Source organism: Misgurnus anguillicaudatus, chromosome 2, assembly GCF_027580225.2.
Source record: "Misgurnus anguillicaudatus chromosome 2, ASM2758022v2, whole genome shotgun sequence".
In the NCBI taxonomy this organism is placed as follows: domain Eukaryota; kingdom Metazoa; phylum Chordata; class Actinopteri; order Cypriniformes; family Cobitidae; genus Misgurnus; species Misgurnus anguillicaudatus.
In genome coordinates this window covers 21390512-21409892 of record NC_073338.2, presented here as the reverse complement: position 1 = coordinate 21409892, position 19381 = coordinate 21390512, and the positions used below count along the sequence as shown (strand labels likewise).

Below are 19381 nucleotides of genomic sequence, written 5' to 3'. Positions count from 1 at the left end.
AGCATGTCCGTAGGACGTCTAATTTCAACATAAAAAAGACGTCTAATTTCAACATAACAAAGACGTCTAGTAAAGACGTTGCAAAAACTTTCATTCTGGATACTCAGTGGACGTCTTTTGAATGTTAAACAAGCATGTCAGTAGGACGTCTAATTTAAACAAAAAACAGACCTCTAAAAAAGAAGTTGAATGAACGTTGTCTCTGGCTTTCCAGTAGACGTCTTTTCAACATTCAACAAGCATGTCAGTAGGACGTCTAATTTCAACACAAAACAGATGTCTAAAAAAGACGTTGAATGAACGTTGTCTCTTATTTTCCAGTAGACGTCTTTTAAACATTCAACAAGCATGTCAGTAGGACGTCTAATTTCAACACAAAACAGACGTCTAAAAAAGACGTTGAATGAACGTTGTCTCTTATTTTCCAGTAGACGTCTTTTAAACATTCAACAATCATGTCAGTAGGACGTCTAATTTCAACACACAACAGACGTTGCAAAAACTTTCCTTCTGGCTACTCAGTGGACAATTTTTAAATGTTAGACAAAGACGTTATAATAAGGTCTTTTGGACGTGTTTTTGCTAAGTGGGTCATTTTGCTTGTTATATAAATAAACTACTTTAAAAGGACTTTGTTGTTATTTATTCTTCACAGAGTTTACCGGAAGTTACGTGATGACCACAAAAGCCACGTTTATTTTGTTATTGCTGAAACCGTCTATAAGTGCTCCATCCTATGAAGGGATAACATTAATAACATTAATATCAACATTGATAAAAAAATTACAAGTTATGAAGAGATGCCAATGCCACTGGGGATGGCGCTTGGCAACTATGTCTGTATGAGAGAGGAAATGATGAAGAAAGAGGTTACGATTAACAGTCTATGCGGAGAGGTCACTGTTTTCAAATCGCTCCTGATCATAAACTTCAGCTATGACCTTCCGACCCCCGAACCAGCGGTTGTTAAGGGCATGAATGCGACGTAGGAACTATCCTACATTTCATCTATGCAGGGTGGGTCCGGCAGAACAGGAGGCTGGGCTGGGCAGGAAAGAGTTCGAGATTCATCTTAGGTGAGGCAGAAAGTTTAGAGAGTTCGAGATCAGTCATCTCGTGAACAGACTCAGACGATTCGGCCATCTCGTGAACAGACTCAGACGATTCGGCCATCTCGTGAACAGACTCAGATGATTCGACCATCTCATGGACAGTCTCAGAAGATTTGGCCATCTTGTGAACTGGATCAGGCATGGCCGCGGCCAGGATGCGACCCTCTGGTATCCCCGGCAGAGGGGCAGATGGTGAAGCCATGGATCCCCGGAGCTCCTCTTGACAAAAATGATCCACCAGCTCACTGAATGGGCGGCAGATCAGCCCCTCCCGTTCCGGCAGCGAAGGAGGGACGTTGAGAACCGCGATAAAGTAGGAGTTGAGGAGGAAAGAAAGACCTCCTCTCCTCATAATGATGTGGTAATGAGGTCAGGTGATAACAATCAGCACAGGAACAGTAGTAAATATGAGGCACACGTTGTCAAAATGATTGATGGTGCCCTTTGACCTTAGGGGAGGGGCTAACCTTTTGACCTTAGGGGAGGGGCTGACCTTTTGACCTGCGAGGGAGGGGGTGACCTTTGACCTTAGGGGAGGGGTGACCTTTGACCTGCGAGGGAGGGGCTGACCTTTTGACCTTAGGGGAGGGGTGACCTTTGACCGGACCACCCACGTCGTGAACCTTTGACCGGACCTCCCACGTCGTGAACTTTTGACCGGACCTCCCACGTCGTGAACCTTTGACCGGACCTCCCACGTCGTGAACCTTTGACCTCCGGGGAGGGGCTAACCTTTGACCGGACCTCCCACGTCGTGAACTTTTGAACCGACCGCCCACGTCGCGTTGAACTTTTAACCGGACCGCCCACGTCGCGTTGAACTTTTAACCGGTACGCCCACGTCACGTTGACATGTTTACGTCCGGGGTTATCTCCGGAGCGCGTTAAATCATGTCCTCCTACGATAAAACAATAAAAACAGTGTTTACACAAGTGGTCTTCATTAAAACACATTCCATGCTCCCATCATAATTTATATAAGGTGGGGCCCCAATATGTCTAATAAAAGCCGGGAAAATCACAGTTACGACAATCACAAACATGGATAGGCCATGCAGCTCGCACGGTACTCCAGTGAGTGAATGGTGAAATAGCATGGAGCATCTAGCTATGGCGACGAAAAAATTTAACTTTTAACATGCATTGAAATTTTAACATGCACCATTTTAAAATGCGTGACATCGTTATAATCTGCCATGCTGGCATTGAAATATTGCGAAATCCTCTCATTGATTAGTTTCATTAAACACAATTTTTTATGTGAAATGATCAAAGAAATTAAGTGTTCTTTCTTTTCTTTTAAACGTCATCATGGCTTAAAAGGCTATATTCATGGTGAGAATAAGATGTAATTATATAAAGTAAGATTAGAAAAGATGTTTAAAATGAACTTTCTCTAATAATCTTAGCACTATGTATGGATACGACTGAAAAAACATGTTCAAAAGTATCAACATAATAAAAAAGGTTTCTCACAACGGCAGATGAAATACAATCTAAAAGAATAAAGAACAATGAATTCTGTCAAGATGAACATTTTGTAGGATTTTGTCTAGAGAGTAAAAATTGATGTGTCATTTTTAAATGTCCTATTCTGCATTTTGTATAGATGACCTGATTTTCAAAACAGAAGTTATGTTTTTTCAAATAAACTGTTCAATAGAAAGATATGGTCTTCTGCCACTTACACAGATCGTAGTCCTTAAAGTTGCATTCCTGAGAGCTGCTTCCACTCCGAAGCGTAAATCGTTTTGGCAGTGCCCGTGTGAGGACCGAGATATTTTGTTTTTTAACTCGTAAAGCATGTCCAGTCCTCCTGCGATAGCAGGACAGTGTTTATACAAGGGGCCTGCATTAATGCAGCTTGCGTTGCTTTCATCATACTAATAAGTACAGCATAAGTAAAGACAAAAAGACACATATTACAAAACATTACCTGTCTAAAAACTGAGACTTTTAACTTTAGGTTATTATTATATTAGGCTCAGTATAGTTTTCAGACTTTCAGAAAGAACTCATCAACTTAAAGAATAAAGCACTTATCAATTACATTTATTTTAATCTCAAAAACTCAAGTTTTCGTCTAGTATGTATTATTGCACCTGAAATACAAGTACCTGCTCACACTCCTTAGCCAAAACACTAAAACTTTTAGTGCTTTTGTATTTAATATAATATTTAATAATATTTGACAAATTACTCCATACAAGACAATCAAACCATATACATTCAATGAACACAACACACAAAGTCCAACTTCATCACACGCTTTGATGCACTCATTTCTCTGTCTCTGTTGTTCTCAGTTATCAGTTGTCGGCTATGTAAACGGTGTTTTTTTTTTATAAAGTGTATCAAACTCGCACCACTCTTCACCCAGAACAACATGCACCTCCTCCGTGGTGACAAAGCGAGGTGCATGACCTCCCCAATCCACAAAAACACAAGTAAACTTTTCACTGCAAAACAGTCAAACAAAATAGTAGGACCAAAGACATAGGCCAACTGATGATCCCCACACATGAAATACCCGCACAAAATCATCTAGGTATATTCTTAAAGCGACGTTGGTTTTATTACACCATAATAAATCAGTATATACTATAAATATTCACTTTGCTATCATTTCCAACTAATGTTGATTTATTGTGTTGTACTCAAAACATCTGAACTTCAGTCAGCTTTTTGGGGGGCTGAGCATTAATTTACTTTTTAAAGATTCCAACATCTAGTTGATTTTTAACCCTTACCTATACATGTTGCTTGGCTCACTGTAAACCCGGCATGCTTACCGTTATGTTTACCTTTAAATGACAGAGAATATAATAGCACTTACCCCATAAAAACAAAAAATGTCATCACAGAAAACAGTAACAAACCATCTGGTTAATCGAGTGTTGTAGAACAACGGGTGAAATCTATGTGTTAGTTCAGATTAAAAATACCTCGCTTTATTATATACAGCTCCACAAGGCAAAACAAAGATCTCACGTAGTCCATCATGTTACACCGGCAGTTTGATTATTGCGACCACCGTGTCCTTTAGTGCACTAGGGGCATTATGGGAAATGTAGTCATTTTCACAAGGCGAATCGAACGCTGTATATGTTAAAGGTGTTTTGTGTTACTTTTAAAAAAGACAAAAATGCTAAATAATATACATAACTATATTATCAGTGGTGTATAAGGACCTTACATAATGAACTGAATTGTTTCTATTACCTAAGAACGAGCCATTTTCATCTCCACACACCGCTGGTCCCCTTATACGGAAGTCACCGTCATATCTCTACAGTAGCCCTAAACGTACAAACTCTTCTAAAGAGCACGTTTCTTCCCTACGTTGTCTCAGACGATGACATGTTTGTCGTGCGACAGCTACCATATGGGTTTTAAAATTGAAGAGTGAGTTGTCTGTGGCAATTCACAATCTCACCACTAGATACCGCTAAATTCTACACACACCACCTTTAACTGGCTACTGTTTCCAAGATGCATTACGATCTAAGCCATCGCACTGGGAGAGAGAGTACATAGTGAGACATATTATTTACCATTTTATTTGTTGTTGTTGACACAATTTAATGTAAAGTGGAAGATCATATTCATTTTTTAAAAAAAAAAACGGCTTAAAGATAACTATTAGGGCTGAAACTAAAAACCCTCATATTAGCTGTGTACATTATGAAACTGATTTTATTTCACCTGTTTTACAAGTTAAGAAAAATTTAAGCGTTAAGCAGGAATTCCTTTTTCTATGGGTGCGTAGAGCAGAGAGAATGATAGAGAAAATACCGGGAAAGACCTTTCCCACTGACACTTTAATATTCTATAGCTTCATAACTCGCACCGATGACTATGTGATGAGGGGCGTGTGAATTGCTGTGTTTAGAGGGGACGGGTCAGGATTTTTAGGTTACAAATCAGAGCCTGAAACTCGGAGCTCTCACACCTCAGATACGACGCTCTGGCATGTTCATTTAGCGGCAAATTTGAAGGCTACTTTCAGGAATTCTCCATTAAATTGTTTAAAGCAAAGTTTTTAACACGGCATAGCTCAACTGTGCAGGATTCAAGGAGTTGCAGACGCTATTTTTGAGGACGGTGCAAGCACGATCGGAAGCTTAACAAAATCAGGGAGAGACTTGTGGACGTACATCGTGTAAAGTTGTCTACTACGCTGCAGATTCTTGAAAGGAGAGAACAAATGTCACTTGAGCGTGATCACAAACGCAAGATGCCGTACGTGTGCGGACCTCCAGTTTTTAAAGAAATGCTTTCAGAACACTGCAGGAGTGAGCTTGTTAATATTTTTTATGCAGTAATATCTGCAAATGCTGATGTGTGCTTGCCGCAAAATTACTGCGAAACTGATGCCGTGCGCGTAACCAACCTCAAGAAAAAAACAGATGTCGTGAAAAGTCTGGACAAATCTTTTGATAAGATGGTTCAAGTGTCTGTTAACGCCGATGAACCGATCAATGTGTTCATCAAAAAAGCCCTAGATGCTATGTATGAATGTGATGATGAGGAGTTTGACATTGCTAACATCCTCCTCATGTCTGCATATGTAATAGATGTATGTGTTGCCGTAGCGACAAAGAAGGACCAGATCAATGTGCGTGAAATTGTTGAAATTGCTGCTGACTTTCTGATCGACAAGAGTCTTGGCACGTGCCTACACTTTCTATTGTATCTAGACAACATCATAACCTTTGGTGATGATTGAAAACAATGCGAGTTCCTGGGACACCTCGTACACCTGAAAAACATTTACTTTTTTCACGACCTACCTTTAAACATTTGAACATGGTCTTTTAATTTTTTCTTCACCTTCTCTCCATCTATAGCCTGCTTATTTGATAGGTTCTGGTTTCGGCTCTTGGAAGGTTCGTGGTGGACGTTTGTGTGGGGTGTTGCCGCTGCGTTCGGTCATTTGGACTTGTGGGCATCTTGTTCATGCGGGGTGTGACGCTTATTATGTTATGTAAAAATAAAAGTGACTTGCATCAGTATGAAAAGCTAAATCCGTATGCATGACCTGGTGCAGGTTTGGTGATTTTGTGGCTTGGTGATTTTTGCATGGACACGTCCGTTGCTTTGCATGGCCTGTGTGGCTCTGTGGGACGTGTCCTTCGGTGGCTGAGTCATGCCAACATTTTTGCTCGGGAATTTCGGTGCTTGTCAGGACCATTTTGGGCACATTACAACATACCATCATTTATTTACCATTCGTAAAACATGCGTAGTTGCAACACTACCATTCAGTTAGACTTTACATTTCTAGACTGTGTTTTTTCTCAAAGGTTGCTTATAATTACAGACAACACACTACACCTAAGTGTATCTTAACAATGGCAAACAGGAATACCAACGTTTGCAAACAAGCGTAGTTAAGCACTTTGATTTTTGGCATGATTCACGGAGGGCAGCAGTGAGTCATCAAATCGTTGCTAGTTTTTCAGTTTCCGAAAGTTTACATTTTTACTTGCAAACAAACCAGGAACATTATTCATCTGAACACTTTCACCAAACCTATGTCTTTGTTGTTTTTATTTAGACAATCTTTTGTTTTCATAGTTTTGATCTGTTCATGTCAACTTTCTTCTGTATATCTTTCTCAGATTTCATAAAATCACGCATTTACCTTTAAAACCTTCTTAATGCCATCAATGTATTTATTACTTATCCGTTATTTGTTATACTGTATGTCATATTTTTGAGTTTACACCATTCATTTTTATAGAAAGTTTCAGAAACTCACATTTACATGGAATTATGATACATTTTACTTTTAATGATCTCCAGGAGTGAGTGCTGGTTTAACAGGGGTAAACTGTTATCATGCCACAATCCTGAAGGTTTATAAGCCAAACAAGAGTCCTTCAACACCTCACACCATACTGATTTCGAGTTCACTGATACTGAGTTCAAATTGTAAAAACAGTAGTAAGAAAACTAGTACAATCGTCACTTATAGTTTTGTCATATGATGATGATATGTTGTTTCATCTTTCAGGTGTTTGTTGAAGTATTTTGGCACAACTGTTTATTCCAATCTTTAATCAGCCATACATGACAAAAGTTTTTGTTCTTGTTTATTTTAGTTTAACTCATCACACTAATTTATGCAAACAGAAATTGTCAGATTTCACGTTTTCATGATTCAAGTGCACAACACATTGCGATTACTGTCTCAACTCGTTCTCTGATTTATCTAGAATATCTACAAAGTAACGATTGTTAAGATCTTCATGCACAGGGCTTACCCACAGAGTGTTTGCTCTGGTCTCATAAAAACAACCATTTACACTCAAAACCTATGGCTTCTCTGTCTTAATGTCATCAATTTATTATTTTGTCTACATCATCACCAAAATGTTTCGCTATAAGAGTGTGCAAACTGTTTTACTTCGGTCTAGATTTTTATAGAAAGCCTCAGAAAACGTCGGGGTGCCAACATCCACAAGAATGATGAAGCACTCCACCCCCAAATGGTCCAAAGAGCATGCGCCGGTGCACAAGCACCATCCCCGTTGCAACCATCAAGAATATTATGTTCGTAACAAGAATTATATCAACTATATGTTGCGCGTGTTCTAAACGATGATATTGCAGAGAAACTATTCAAAAGAGAACCAACTTTAACATACATTTTATAGGGCCCCTTGATTTTAAAAAAAACAGCAAGCTGTACCCAGTGTTTCTAACAAGCAGTTATAATCACATCACAAGCCTAAATGTTTAGAAACATAAATCTTTTTGAAGACCTCACACAATAGGGATTTCATCTATCTGGAAAACTTTAAAAAATATACGCACATGAGCTCAAACAGTAAAAACAGTTGCAAGATATACTATTAATGCTCAACTAGTACATTGTATAAACTGTTCGTTTGTATAAATGACATGTCGCGTTGGTAGGGGTTGTTGACGTATTTTAGACGCAAGTTGTTTATTCTAATCTTTAAACAATTGTGTATGACAAAAGTTGTTCTAGGGTGATGGACCTACATCAGGCTTTGCAGGGGACCCATTGGCACTAGGCATTGCATGGGCCTTCTTGAGGACACAGGTCCAGCTGTAGATTCTCTCATCTTCATAATGCTCTGGTGTGGGTAGCGCGAATGTGTTGGTGTAGCAGTAAGAGTCCATAGTTTCTTGAAACTTGTTAAGCGAATGCATTGAATGATCCAAACTTGAACCGTTTTAACGCATGCAATAGGTAGGCGGAGATAGGAGTCCTGGAGTTAAGGGACATACCTCTCTGGGTGGAACAACATCACTTTAAACATCTGCGTGATTTGTTTTCTTTGTAAGGGTAAACTTTATGTCAGTGACTTTGTAATTCAGTTTGTTTCGTTTCTATAGGTTATGTAACATTTGTCAAACTCTTTATCGCTTAAGTTATTGTGCAGTAAGTGTTAGATAGTTAACTTTTTAATTACTTCAGAAAATAATAAAGTACATCTCAGATCCCCTGACAGTTAGCACATCATACATGTTGGTAATCTCTTGAAAATTGTTGCTAGACGATTAAGGGAACACAGCAACACAGTGAAGTTTGTTTTAGATTTACTTACTAAAACCTTCACCGTGAAACAGTAAATATAGGAACAATGTAATGTTTGAATATGTAAATTCATCAATTACATAGAAAATATACGCCATACGTCTACAGCATAATAAAGATTGTTTAGCTTTAACTTAGTAATCCGTTCAACATAATGCGGTGTACCTAAGTATGTAGTTGCAATGCTATGAAACAGAGCATGACAAAACAGGAACGTGTGTTGGTTTGTTAAAAACCTTGTAAATTAAGATGCAAACATCTACAACTTAGTAATGTTTGAAATAGTTTGGACACATTTAAAATAGGTACCAATAGATTAAAAACATCTATATTCTGTTGAAGTTGTATCTACCTAGTTTTAGCATTTCAGTACCGTTCCTTAATGCCAATATACGTCAACAACCCCTACCAACGCGACATGTCATTTATACAAACGAACAGTTTACACAATGTACTAGTTGAGCATTAATAGTATATCTTGCAACTGTTTTTACTATTTGAGCTCATGTGCGTATATTTTTTAAAGTTTTCCAGATAGATGAAATCCCTATTGTGTGAGGTCTTCAAAAAGATTTATGTTTCTAAACATTTAGGCTTGTGATGTGATTATAACTGCTTGTTAGAAACACTGGGTACAGCTTGCTGTTTTTTTTTAAATCAAGGGGCCCTATAAAATGTATGTTAAAGTTGGTTCTCTTTTGAATAGTTTCTCTGCAATATCATCGTTTAGAACACGCGCAACATATAGTTGATATAATTCTTGTTACGAACATAATATTCTTGATGGTTGCAACAAAGATAGTGCTTGTACACCAACGCATACTCTTTGGACCATTTAAAGGTAAAATGCTTCATCATTCTTGTAAATGTTAGCATCCCGACATTTTCTGAAGCTTTCTATAAAAATCTAGACCGAAGTAAAACAGTTTGCACACTCTTATAGCGAAACATTTTGGTGATGATGTAGACAAAAGAATAAATTGATGACATTAAGACAGAGAAGCCATAGGTTTTGAGTGTAAATGGTTGTTTTTATGAGACCAGGGCAAACACTCTGTGGGTAAGCCCTGTGCATGAAGATCTTAACAATCGTTACTTTGTAGATATTCTAGATAAATCAGAGAACGAGTTGAGACAGTAATCGCAATGTGTTGTGCACTTGAATCATGAAAACGTGAAATCTGACAATTTCTGTTTGCATAAATTAGTGTGATGAGTTAAACTAAAATAAACAAGAACAAAAACTTTTGTCATGTATGGCTGATTAAAGATTGGAATAAACAGTTGTGCCAAAATACTTCAACAAACACCTGAAAGATGAAACAACATATCATCATCATATGACAAAACTATAAGTGACGATTGTACTAGTTTTCTTACTACTGTTTTTACAATTTGAACTCAGTATCAGTGAACTCGAAATCAGTATGGTGTGAGGTGTTGAAGGACTCTTGTTTGGCTTATAAACCTTCAGGATTGTGGCATGACCACAGCCCACCCCTGCCAAACCAGCACTCACTCCTGGAGATCACCAAAAGCAAAATGTATCACAACTCCATGCAAATGTGAGTTTCTGAAACTTTCTATAAAAATGAATGGTGTAAACTCAAAAATATGACATACAGTATAACAAATAACGGATAAGTAATAAATACATTGATGGCATTAAGAAGGTTTTAAAGGTAAATGCGTGATTTTATGAAATCTGAGAAAGATATACAGAAGAAAGTTGACATGAACAGATCAAAACTATGAAAACAAAAGATTGTCTAAATAAAAACAACAAAGACATAGGTTTGGTGAGTGTTCAGATGAATAATGTTCCTGGTTTGTTTGCAAGTAAAAATGCAAACTTTCGGAAACTGAAAAACTAGCAACGTTTTGATGATTCACTGTTGCTTTCTGTGAATTATGTCAAAAATCAAAGTGCTTAACTACGGTTGTTTGCAAACGTTGGTATTCCTGTTTGCCATTGTTAAGATACACTTAGGTGTAGTGTGTTGTCTGTAATTATAAGCAACCTTTGAGAAAAAACACAGTCTAGAAATGTAAAGTCTAACTGAATGGTAGTGTTGCAACTACGCATGTTTTACGAATGGTAAATAAATGATGGTATGTTGTAATGTGCTTAAAATGGTCCTGATAAGTATTGAAATTCTTGAGTAAAAATGTTGGCATGATTCAGTTATTGAAGGACACGTTTCATAGAGTTATACAGGTTATGCAAAGTAACTGACGTGTCTATGTAAAAATCACTAAGTTACAAAATCACCAAATTTGTATCAGGTCATGCATACGGATTTAGCTTTTCATACTGATGCAAGTCACTTTTATTTTTACATAACATAATAAGTGTCACACTTTGTATGAACAAGATGTTTACAAGTCCAAATGACCGAATGTAGTGGTAACATTTCACACAAACGTTTATCACGAACTTTCTAAGAGCTGAAACCAGAACTTATCAAATAAGCAGGCTATAGATGGAGAGAAGGTGAAGAAAAAATTAAAAGACCATGTTCAAATGTTTAAAGGTAGGTCGTGAAAAAAGTAAATGTTTTTCAGGTGTACGAGGTGTCCCAGGAACTCGCATTGTTTTCAATCATCACCAAAGGTTATGATGTTGTCTAGATACAATAGAAAGTGTAGGCACGTGCCAAGACTCTTGTCGATCAGAAAGTCAGCAGCAATTTCAACAATTTCACGCACATTGATCTGGTCCTTCTTTGTCGCTACGGCAACACATACATCTATTACATATGCAGACATGAGGAGGATGTTAGCAATGTCAAACTCCTCATCATCACATTCATACATAGCATCTGGGGCTTTTTTGATGGGCGCGTTGATCGGTTCATCGGCGTGGGCAGACACTTGAACCATCTTGTCGGGGGATTTGTCCAGGCTTTTCTCGACATCTGTTTTTTTCTTGGGGTTGGTTACGCGCACGGCATCAGTTTCGCAGTAATTTTGCGGCAAGCACACATCAGCATTTGCAGATATTACTGCATAAAAAATATTAACAAGCTCACTCCTGCAGTGCTCCGAAAGCACCTCTCCAAAAACTGGAGGTCCGCACACGCACGGCATCTTGCGTTTGTGATCACGCTCAAGTGACATTTGTTCTCTCCTTTCAAGAATCTGCAGCGTAGTAGACAACTTTACACGATGTACGTCCACAAGTCTCTCCCTGATTTTGTTAAGCTTCCGATCGTGCTTGCACCGTCCTCAAAAATAGCGTCTGCAACTCCTTGAATCCTGCACAGTTGAGCTATGCCGTGTTAAAAACTTTGCTTTAAACAATTTAATGGAGAATTCCTGAAAGTAGCCTTCAAATTTGCCGCCAAATGAACATGCCAGAGCGCCGCATCCGAGGCGCGAGAGCTCCGAGTTTCAGGCTCTGATTTGTAACCTAAAAATCCTGACCCGTCCCCTCTAAACACAGCAATTCACACGCCCCTCATCACATAGTCATCGGTGCGAGTTATGAAGCTATAGAATATTAAAGTGTCAGTGGGAAAGGTCTTTCCCGGTATTTTCTCTATCATTCTCTCTGCTCTACGCACCCATAGAAAAAGGAATTCCTGCTTAACGCTTAAATGTTTCTTAACTTGTAAAACAGGTGAAATAAAATCAGTTTCATAATGTACACAGCTAATATGAGGGTTTTTAGTTTCAGCCCTAATAGTTATCTTTAAGCCGTTATTTTTTTTAAAAAATGAATATGATCTTCCACTTTACATTAAATTGTGTCAACAACAACAAATAAAATGGTAAATAATATGTCTCACTATGTACTCTCTCTCCCAGTGCGATGGCTTAGATCGTAATGCATCTTGGAAACAGTAGCCAGTTAAAGGTGGTGTGTGTAGAATTTAGCGGTATCTAGTGGTGAGATTGTGAATTGCCACAGACAACTCACTCTTCAATTTTAAAACCCATATGGTAGCTGTCGCACGACAAACATGTCATCGTCTGAGACAACGTAGGGAAGAAACGTGCTCTTTAGAAGAGTTTGTACGTTTAGGGCTACTGTAGAGATATGACGGTGACTTCCGTATAAGGGGACCAGCGGTGTGTGGAGATGAAAATGGCTCGTTCTTAGGTAATAGAAACAATTCAGTTCATTATGTAAGGTCCTTATACACCACTGATAATATAGTTATGTATATTATTTAGCATTTTTGTCTTTTTAAAAGTAACACAAAACACCTTTAACATATACAGCGTTCGATTCGCCTTGTGAAAATGACTACATTTCCCATAATGCCCCTAGTGCACTAAAGGACACGATGGTCACAATAATCAAACTGCCGGTGTGGCATGATGGACTGCGTGGGATCTTTGTTTTGCCTTGTGGAGCTGTATATAGTGGGGCGAGGTATTTTTAGTCTGAACTGGCGCATGGATTTCACCCGTTGTTCTGCAGCGCTCGATTGACCAGGTGGTTTGTTGCTGTTTTCTGTGATGGCATTTTTTGTTTTTATGGGGTAAGTGCTATTATATTCTCTGTCATTTAAAGGTAAACATAACGGTAAGCATGCCGGGTTTACAGTGAGCCAAGCAACATGTATAGGTAAGGGTTAAAAATCAACTAGATATTGCAATCTTTAAAAAGTAAATTAATGCTCAGCCCCCCAAAAAGCTGACTGAAGTTCAGATGTTTTGAGTACAACACAATAAATCAACATTAGTTGGAAATGATAGCAAAGTGAATATTTATAGTATATACTGATTTATTATGGTGTAATAAAACCAACGTCGCTTTAAGAATATACCTAGATGATTTTGTGCTGGGTATTTCATATGTAAGGATCATCAGTTAGTCTATGTCTTTAGTCTTACTATTTTATTTGACTATTTTACAATAAAAAGTTTACTTGTGTTTTTATAAATTGAAGAAATCATGTACCTCGCTTTGTCACCACGGAAGAAGTACATGTAATTCTGGGTAAAGAGTAGTGCGAGTTTAATACACTTTATAAAAAAAAAACACCGTTCACATAGCCGACAACCGACAACCGAGAACAACAGAGACAGAGAAACGAGCGCACCAAAGCGCGCGACGAAGCCAGACCCTGCATGCCGTGCTCACCGAATGTACACAATTTGATTGTCTTGTATGGAGCAATCCGTCAAATATCATTAAATACTACATCAAATACAAAAGCACCAAAAGTTTTAGTGTTTTGGCTAAGGAGTGTGAGCAGGTACTTGTATTTCAGGTGCAATAATAAATACTAGACGAAAACTTGAGTTTTTGAGATTAAAATAAATGTAATTGATAAGTGCTTTATTCTTTAAGTTGATGAGTTCTTTCTGAAAGTCTGAAAACTATACTGAGCCTAATATAATAATAACCTAAAGTTAAAAGTCTCAGTTTTTAGACAGGTAATGTTTTGTAATATGTGTCTTTTTGTCTTTACTTATGCTGTACTTATTAGTATGATGAAAGCAACGCAAGCTGCATTAATGCAGGCCCCTTGTATAAACACTGTCCTGCTATCGCAGGAGGACTGGACATGCTTTACGAGTTAAAAAACAAAATATCTCGGTCCTCACACGGGCACTGCCAAAACGATTTACGCTTCGGAGTGGAAGCAGCTCTCAGGAATGCAACTTTAAGGACTACGATCTGTGTAAGTGGCAGAAGACCATATCTTTCTATTGAACAGTTTATTTGAAAAAACATAACTTCTGTTTTGAAAATCAGGTCATCTATACAAAATGCAGAATAGGACATTTAAAAATGACACATCAATTTTTACTCTCTAGACAAAATCCTACAAAATGTTCATCTTGACAGAATTCATTGTTCTTTATTCTTTTAGATTGTATTTCATCTGCCGTTGTGAGAAACCTTTTTTATTATGTTGATACTTTTGAACATGTTTTTTCAGTCGTATCCATACATAGTGCTAAGATTATTAGAGAAAGTTCATTTTAAACATCTTTTCTAATCTTACTTTATATAATTACATCTTATTCTCACCATGAATATAGCCTTTTAAGCCATGATGACGTTTAAAAGAAAAGAAAGAACACTTAATTTCTTTGATCATTTCACATAAAAAATTGTGTTTAATGAAACTAATCAATGAGAGGATTTCGCAATATTTCAATGCCAGCATGGCAGATTATAACGATGTCACGCATTCTAAAATGGTGCATGTTAAAATTTCAATGCATGTTAAAAGTTAAATTTTTTCGTCGCCATAGCTAGATGCTCCATGCTATTTCACCATTCACTCACTGGAGTACCGTGCGAGCTGCATGGCCTATCCATGTTTGTGATTGTCGTAACTGTGATTTTCCCGGCTTTTATTAGACATATTGGGGCCCCACCTTATATAAATTATGATGGGAGCATGGAATGTGTTTTAATGAAGACCACTTGTGTAAACACTGTTTTTATTGTTTTATCGTAGGAGGACATGATTTAACGCGATCCGGAGATAACCCCGGACGTAAACATGTCAACGTGACGTGGGTGTACCGGTTAAAAGTTCAACGCGACGTGGGCGGTCCGGTTAAAAGTTCAACGCTACGTGGGCGGTCGGTTCAAAAGTTCACGACGTGGGAGGTCCGGTCAAAGGTTAGCCCCTCCCCGGAGGTCAAAAGTTCACGACGTGGGAGGTCCGGTCAAAGGTTCACGACGTGGGAGGTCCGGTCAAAAGTTCACGACGTGGGAGGTCCGGTCAAAGGTTCACGACGTGGGTGGTCCGGTCAAAGGTCACCCCTCCCCTAAGGTCAAAAGGTCAGCCCCTCCCTCGCAGGTCAAAGGTCACCCCTCCCCTAAGGTCAAAGGTCACCCCCTCCCTCGCAGGTCAAAAGGTCAGCCCCTCCCCTAAGGTCAAAAGGTTAGCCCCTCCCCTAAGGTCAAAGGGCACCATCAATCATTTTGACAACGTGTGCCTCATATTTACTACTAGGAACACAGACATACACAGAACACAGTTAGACGACAGTCCCTTTTTACCTAACGTTGGGTTGAAATAACGTGTTCATGAGTGAATGATGCCTAAGATTTCGTCGTAATATAGACAACAAAACAATTTTACCCAAGTTTTATTACAATTTTGGAGTAAGAAACATTAAGAGGTTAAACATTAATCGTGTACTATGGCATTACATAAAGACATTTCATTTTCACCCAGACAATGGAAAATCTTAAAATAACAGGCGTATAAGGATTTTAAAGTGAATGCAGTTTGAGTCAAAACAATATTCAGATCAGAATGCATTATGTGATGTGTGTGGAAAACACATTTATTGTTAAACAGAAACTAAATTCACACTTAAGATAAAAATTTAAGAGATAAGTGTGCGATAAATATAAGATATTAGTATATACAGTAACACTTTACAATAAGGTTCCTTAGTTAACATTAGTTATTGTATTAACTAACTTGAACAAACCATGAGCAATACATTTTTTACAGTATTCATTCATCTTTGTTAATGTTAGTTAATAGAAATAAAGCTTTTAATTGTTCATATTAGTTTATCAACTAACATTAACAAAATTTTAATAAAGTATTAGTAATTGTTGAAATTAACATTAGCAAAGATTAAGAAATGCTGTATAAGTGCAGTTCATTATTAGTTCATGTTTACTAATGTAGTTAACTAACGTTAACTAATGAACCTTATTACCGTATATAGGGGAGACCGGGGTTGGTTGTCACAATTTTTACACATGCATGAATTGCTCATCTTCAAAAAATCTTTCAGTAGTAATTCCTACATGAAATGAAACTTTGGAGTCTTGGCTTTAAATGTGTATACTTTTTACTTTTCAAATGTATTGTAACAGGAAGTAATTAACCATCAAAGACACTCTGACACAATGTGACAACCAACCCCATCACGGGGTTGGTTGTCACAGGGTATGGGGTTGGTTGTCCCTATAGTGATTCAATAGGATTTCAGTGATAAATTGGGATCTGAAAAGATAATGTGTAACTTTTTAGTTTTTTAAGCTAGAAACTGCAAATAAGTTTTAATATGAATCCACCCCTATGATAGTTGTTATTAATGCCCCTTATGTTTAAACAATGGGATTAAAGTGGGTGATCAGTTACTTGAATAGGCTTTATGCCCAGCTGCACTATGAGAACTTCAGCCAGCTCCTTAGCCGTTTCTCAATATGCGTTCTTGTCTGTACTTGCGTTCTTGTGGACTTGTGAAACGTCATCAGTCGCGGCCCAAGTACTGTTTCAATTCAAAGTTCGCATCAAGCCCAAGTTCACATTAAATCCCCGGATGTGTTCTTGATCCGCCCATTTTATCGAGGATGCATCAGAGGAGACTTGTGTGGACTTATGACAGCGAAGTTTCCCAGAATGCATTTCGCGTCAGAAGTTCGTTCTTCCGAGTCTGAACTTGCAAGTCCGAACTAGGAAGGACACAAGTCCGAACTTGGCGTACTTGGTATTGAGAAACGGCTCTTGTTTCCTGTCTGCCATTATTGGACAAACTGATTAATCCAGGTGTGTCTGATTATTGTTGTTGTGACTACTGAGGTCAGGCACACCTGGGGCCTATACCATGAAGCTGGTTTTGTTGGTTAGCCAGCTTTGTTTAGGATTAGTTTGTGCAAATCCTGGGTTTTGGGTACCATGAAAATAGCTTTTACCAACAAGGCCTGCACATTGGCTTGGTTTTGTCAACCTTAAACTAATCCTGTAATCCTGAGTTTGTTTAACCATTTTCATGGTACGGGCCCCTGGATTAATCAGTTTGTCCAATAATGGCAGACAGGAAACAAGAAGCTAGCTGAAGTTCAGGAAGTAGTGCAGCTGGGCATAAAGCCTATTGTCTACTGTGTTGAGAAATAAAATGAAATAATACGTGTCCAATATTCTTATGTGACAACCAACCCCGCAAGCTATGTGACAACCATCCCCAACTGACTTCTTGACAAACATGATAAGCTAGCTGCCACACGGCTTTAACTTGATAGCTAAAATATGACTCAAAATAAAGCTACTACTGTTTTGTTTTTGAATGACTAATATCCTACAAGATCTCAAAACAAAAACAACACCAACATGAAAATTTACTCTGACCCATAAAAATAAAAAATTGTCTTCTCACCTCAATGTTTTGTGTCTGCTCAGCAAAATTTCAAGTGCAAACGAGTAAGCTATTAAAGGCTAACAAATTGATATCAAAATTGTACCACAGCACCATGTAGTATGTCTGGAATAAGCAGTGTGACAACCAACTCGTGAGACAGCCCCGGTTTCCCCTACACTATATAAATGTTACATTTGGTAATGGTTAAGATTTTACTGTAATTTAATCAGTACATTATGAATTTCACATTGAAGATGGATTTCTAAATATCAACTGTTGGGTAAATGGTTGCAAAGATTTCTGCTTCTCAGATGCATCCATATTCTTTTCCCTCCACCTGTAGCCCCTTATGGAACGGCTGAAATTCCACAAGGGGGAGTATTTGTTCCTTAGACATTCGAATATATTCATTATAAATCGTGAATGAAAAGTGAGATTCGAACAAATGTCCGTTAGTGAACTAACAGTATTTATATTGTAATTCGGTCAGAAACGTCAAGAAGATTGTGAGATGAACAAATCGATTTGAATTAAAAGACTTGGACATTCCATTTCCTTGGACTTTTGGGGATTTATGAGCAATTTGTTTTGGACAATTTCACCGAAGCGGTTAAAGGGAAGATTTTGAAGGTAAGTAAATATCCTAAATCGGCGCCGCCCGGTTCAGGTAACTAACAACTAGATTACAGTTTTATGACTGCTAAAAATCATATTATGCTTTGTGTGTGAGCTTAATGGAGTCCCGAAAGTCTAGCTCTCCAACGATGTGCCGCATGACCGTATATTTTGAACATTTAATGCTTTATGCAGCCTCACGTGCGAGGGAGGGGGCACAGAGTTCCTTATCAGGCTAAATACATTGAAGCTCCTTCTACAAAATGCTGACTCGGGGGATGACATTCTGAGCCACATTTTTTTATAAGTTCATTTATCTGCAATGAGAAAGTAAGTTCTTTAAGTACAAAAATACTTCTGTGGATGTAGGAGGTTAAATAATATATGGCATACCTTCTCTTTGTCTTTTTCTTTCTTTCCACAAGTCACATCATTATGACATGCCACACAGGAAATCATAAACTGTAAAAAAAGACTTTACTGTGTGAAACTGTCAGCAGAGGACTTTTGTTTTGTTTTCAAGTTTATTCTGCAATGGCTCCTATTTGCTGGCATTTAAACAAGCACAACCTTTTTTGGAAGCCAATACTTACTTTAGTTTTCTCTGGAAAGGTACATTCCTTTTGATGAACTCCCGCACCCTTCTTAACGTTACACGATGTTGGTTTTAACAGGACATGAAACAACCCTGAATCACCCTGTCATACATGGAAATTAGAAGTAATGTCATTTTGCAAAGTTTTAAGGTAAATCTAACATAAGTCTGAACCAACCAAATATAAATGACGGTAAGAGACGGTATTCTTATGTTAAAATCAAAGAAATGTATATGTAATGAAACACAAAATCACACAAATAAACTGAAAAAGTCGATATAAGTTCACTGAAATATAAACATAACTCACAGAACATATGATTGAATGAAAATCGATGTGTTTTTTTCCATATTTCTCGTTGGCTTTGATTATTGCCTTGTCAACGATGTTCCTTGTTGTATCAT

The 19381-nt window shown here is 37.9% G+C and overlaps 3 long non-coding RNA genes across 3 annotated transcripts in view; 1 reads left to right on the top strand and 2 right to left on the bottom strand.

The window, feature by feature from the left end:
* The window catches only part of LOC129442059 (uncharacterized), a 49964-nt gene extending 30867 nt beyond the window's left edge, over positions 1–19097 (bottom strand). The window contains exon 1 of the long non-coding RNA XR_012372634.1: positions 18975–19097. This is a non-coding gene — a long non-coding RNA (uncharacterized lncRNA). The remainder of the gene's footprint in view (positions 1–18974) is intronic.
* Positions 1513–3112, bottom strand: LOC141369079 (uncharacterized). The gene is made up of 3 exons (XR_012372628.1): positions 2801–3112; positions 1715–2011; positions 1513–1639 (listed from the first exon to the last, which is right to left on the bottom strand). It is a non-coding gene; the product is annotated as an uncharacterized lncRNA (long non-coding RNA).
* On the top strand, positions 14011–15609 carry LOC141369084 (uncharacterized). The gene is made up of 3 exons (XR_012372637.1): positions 14011–14324; positions 15114–15417; positions 15493–15609. It is a non-coding gene; the product is annotated as an uncharacterized lncRNA (long non-coding RNA).
* Positions 19098–19381: the final 284 nt, after the last annotated feature.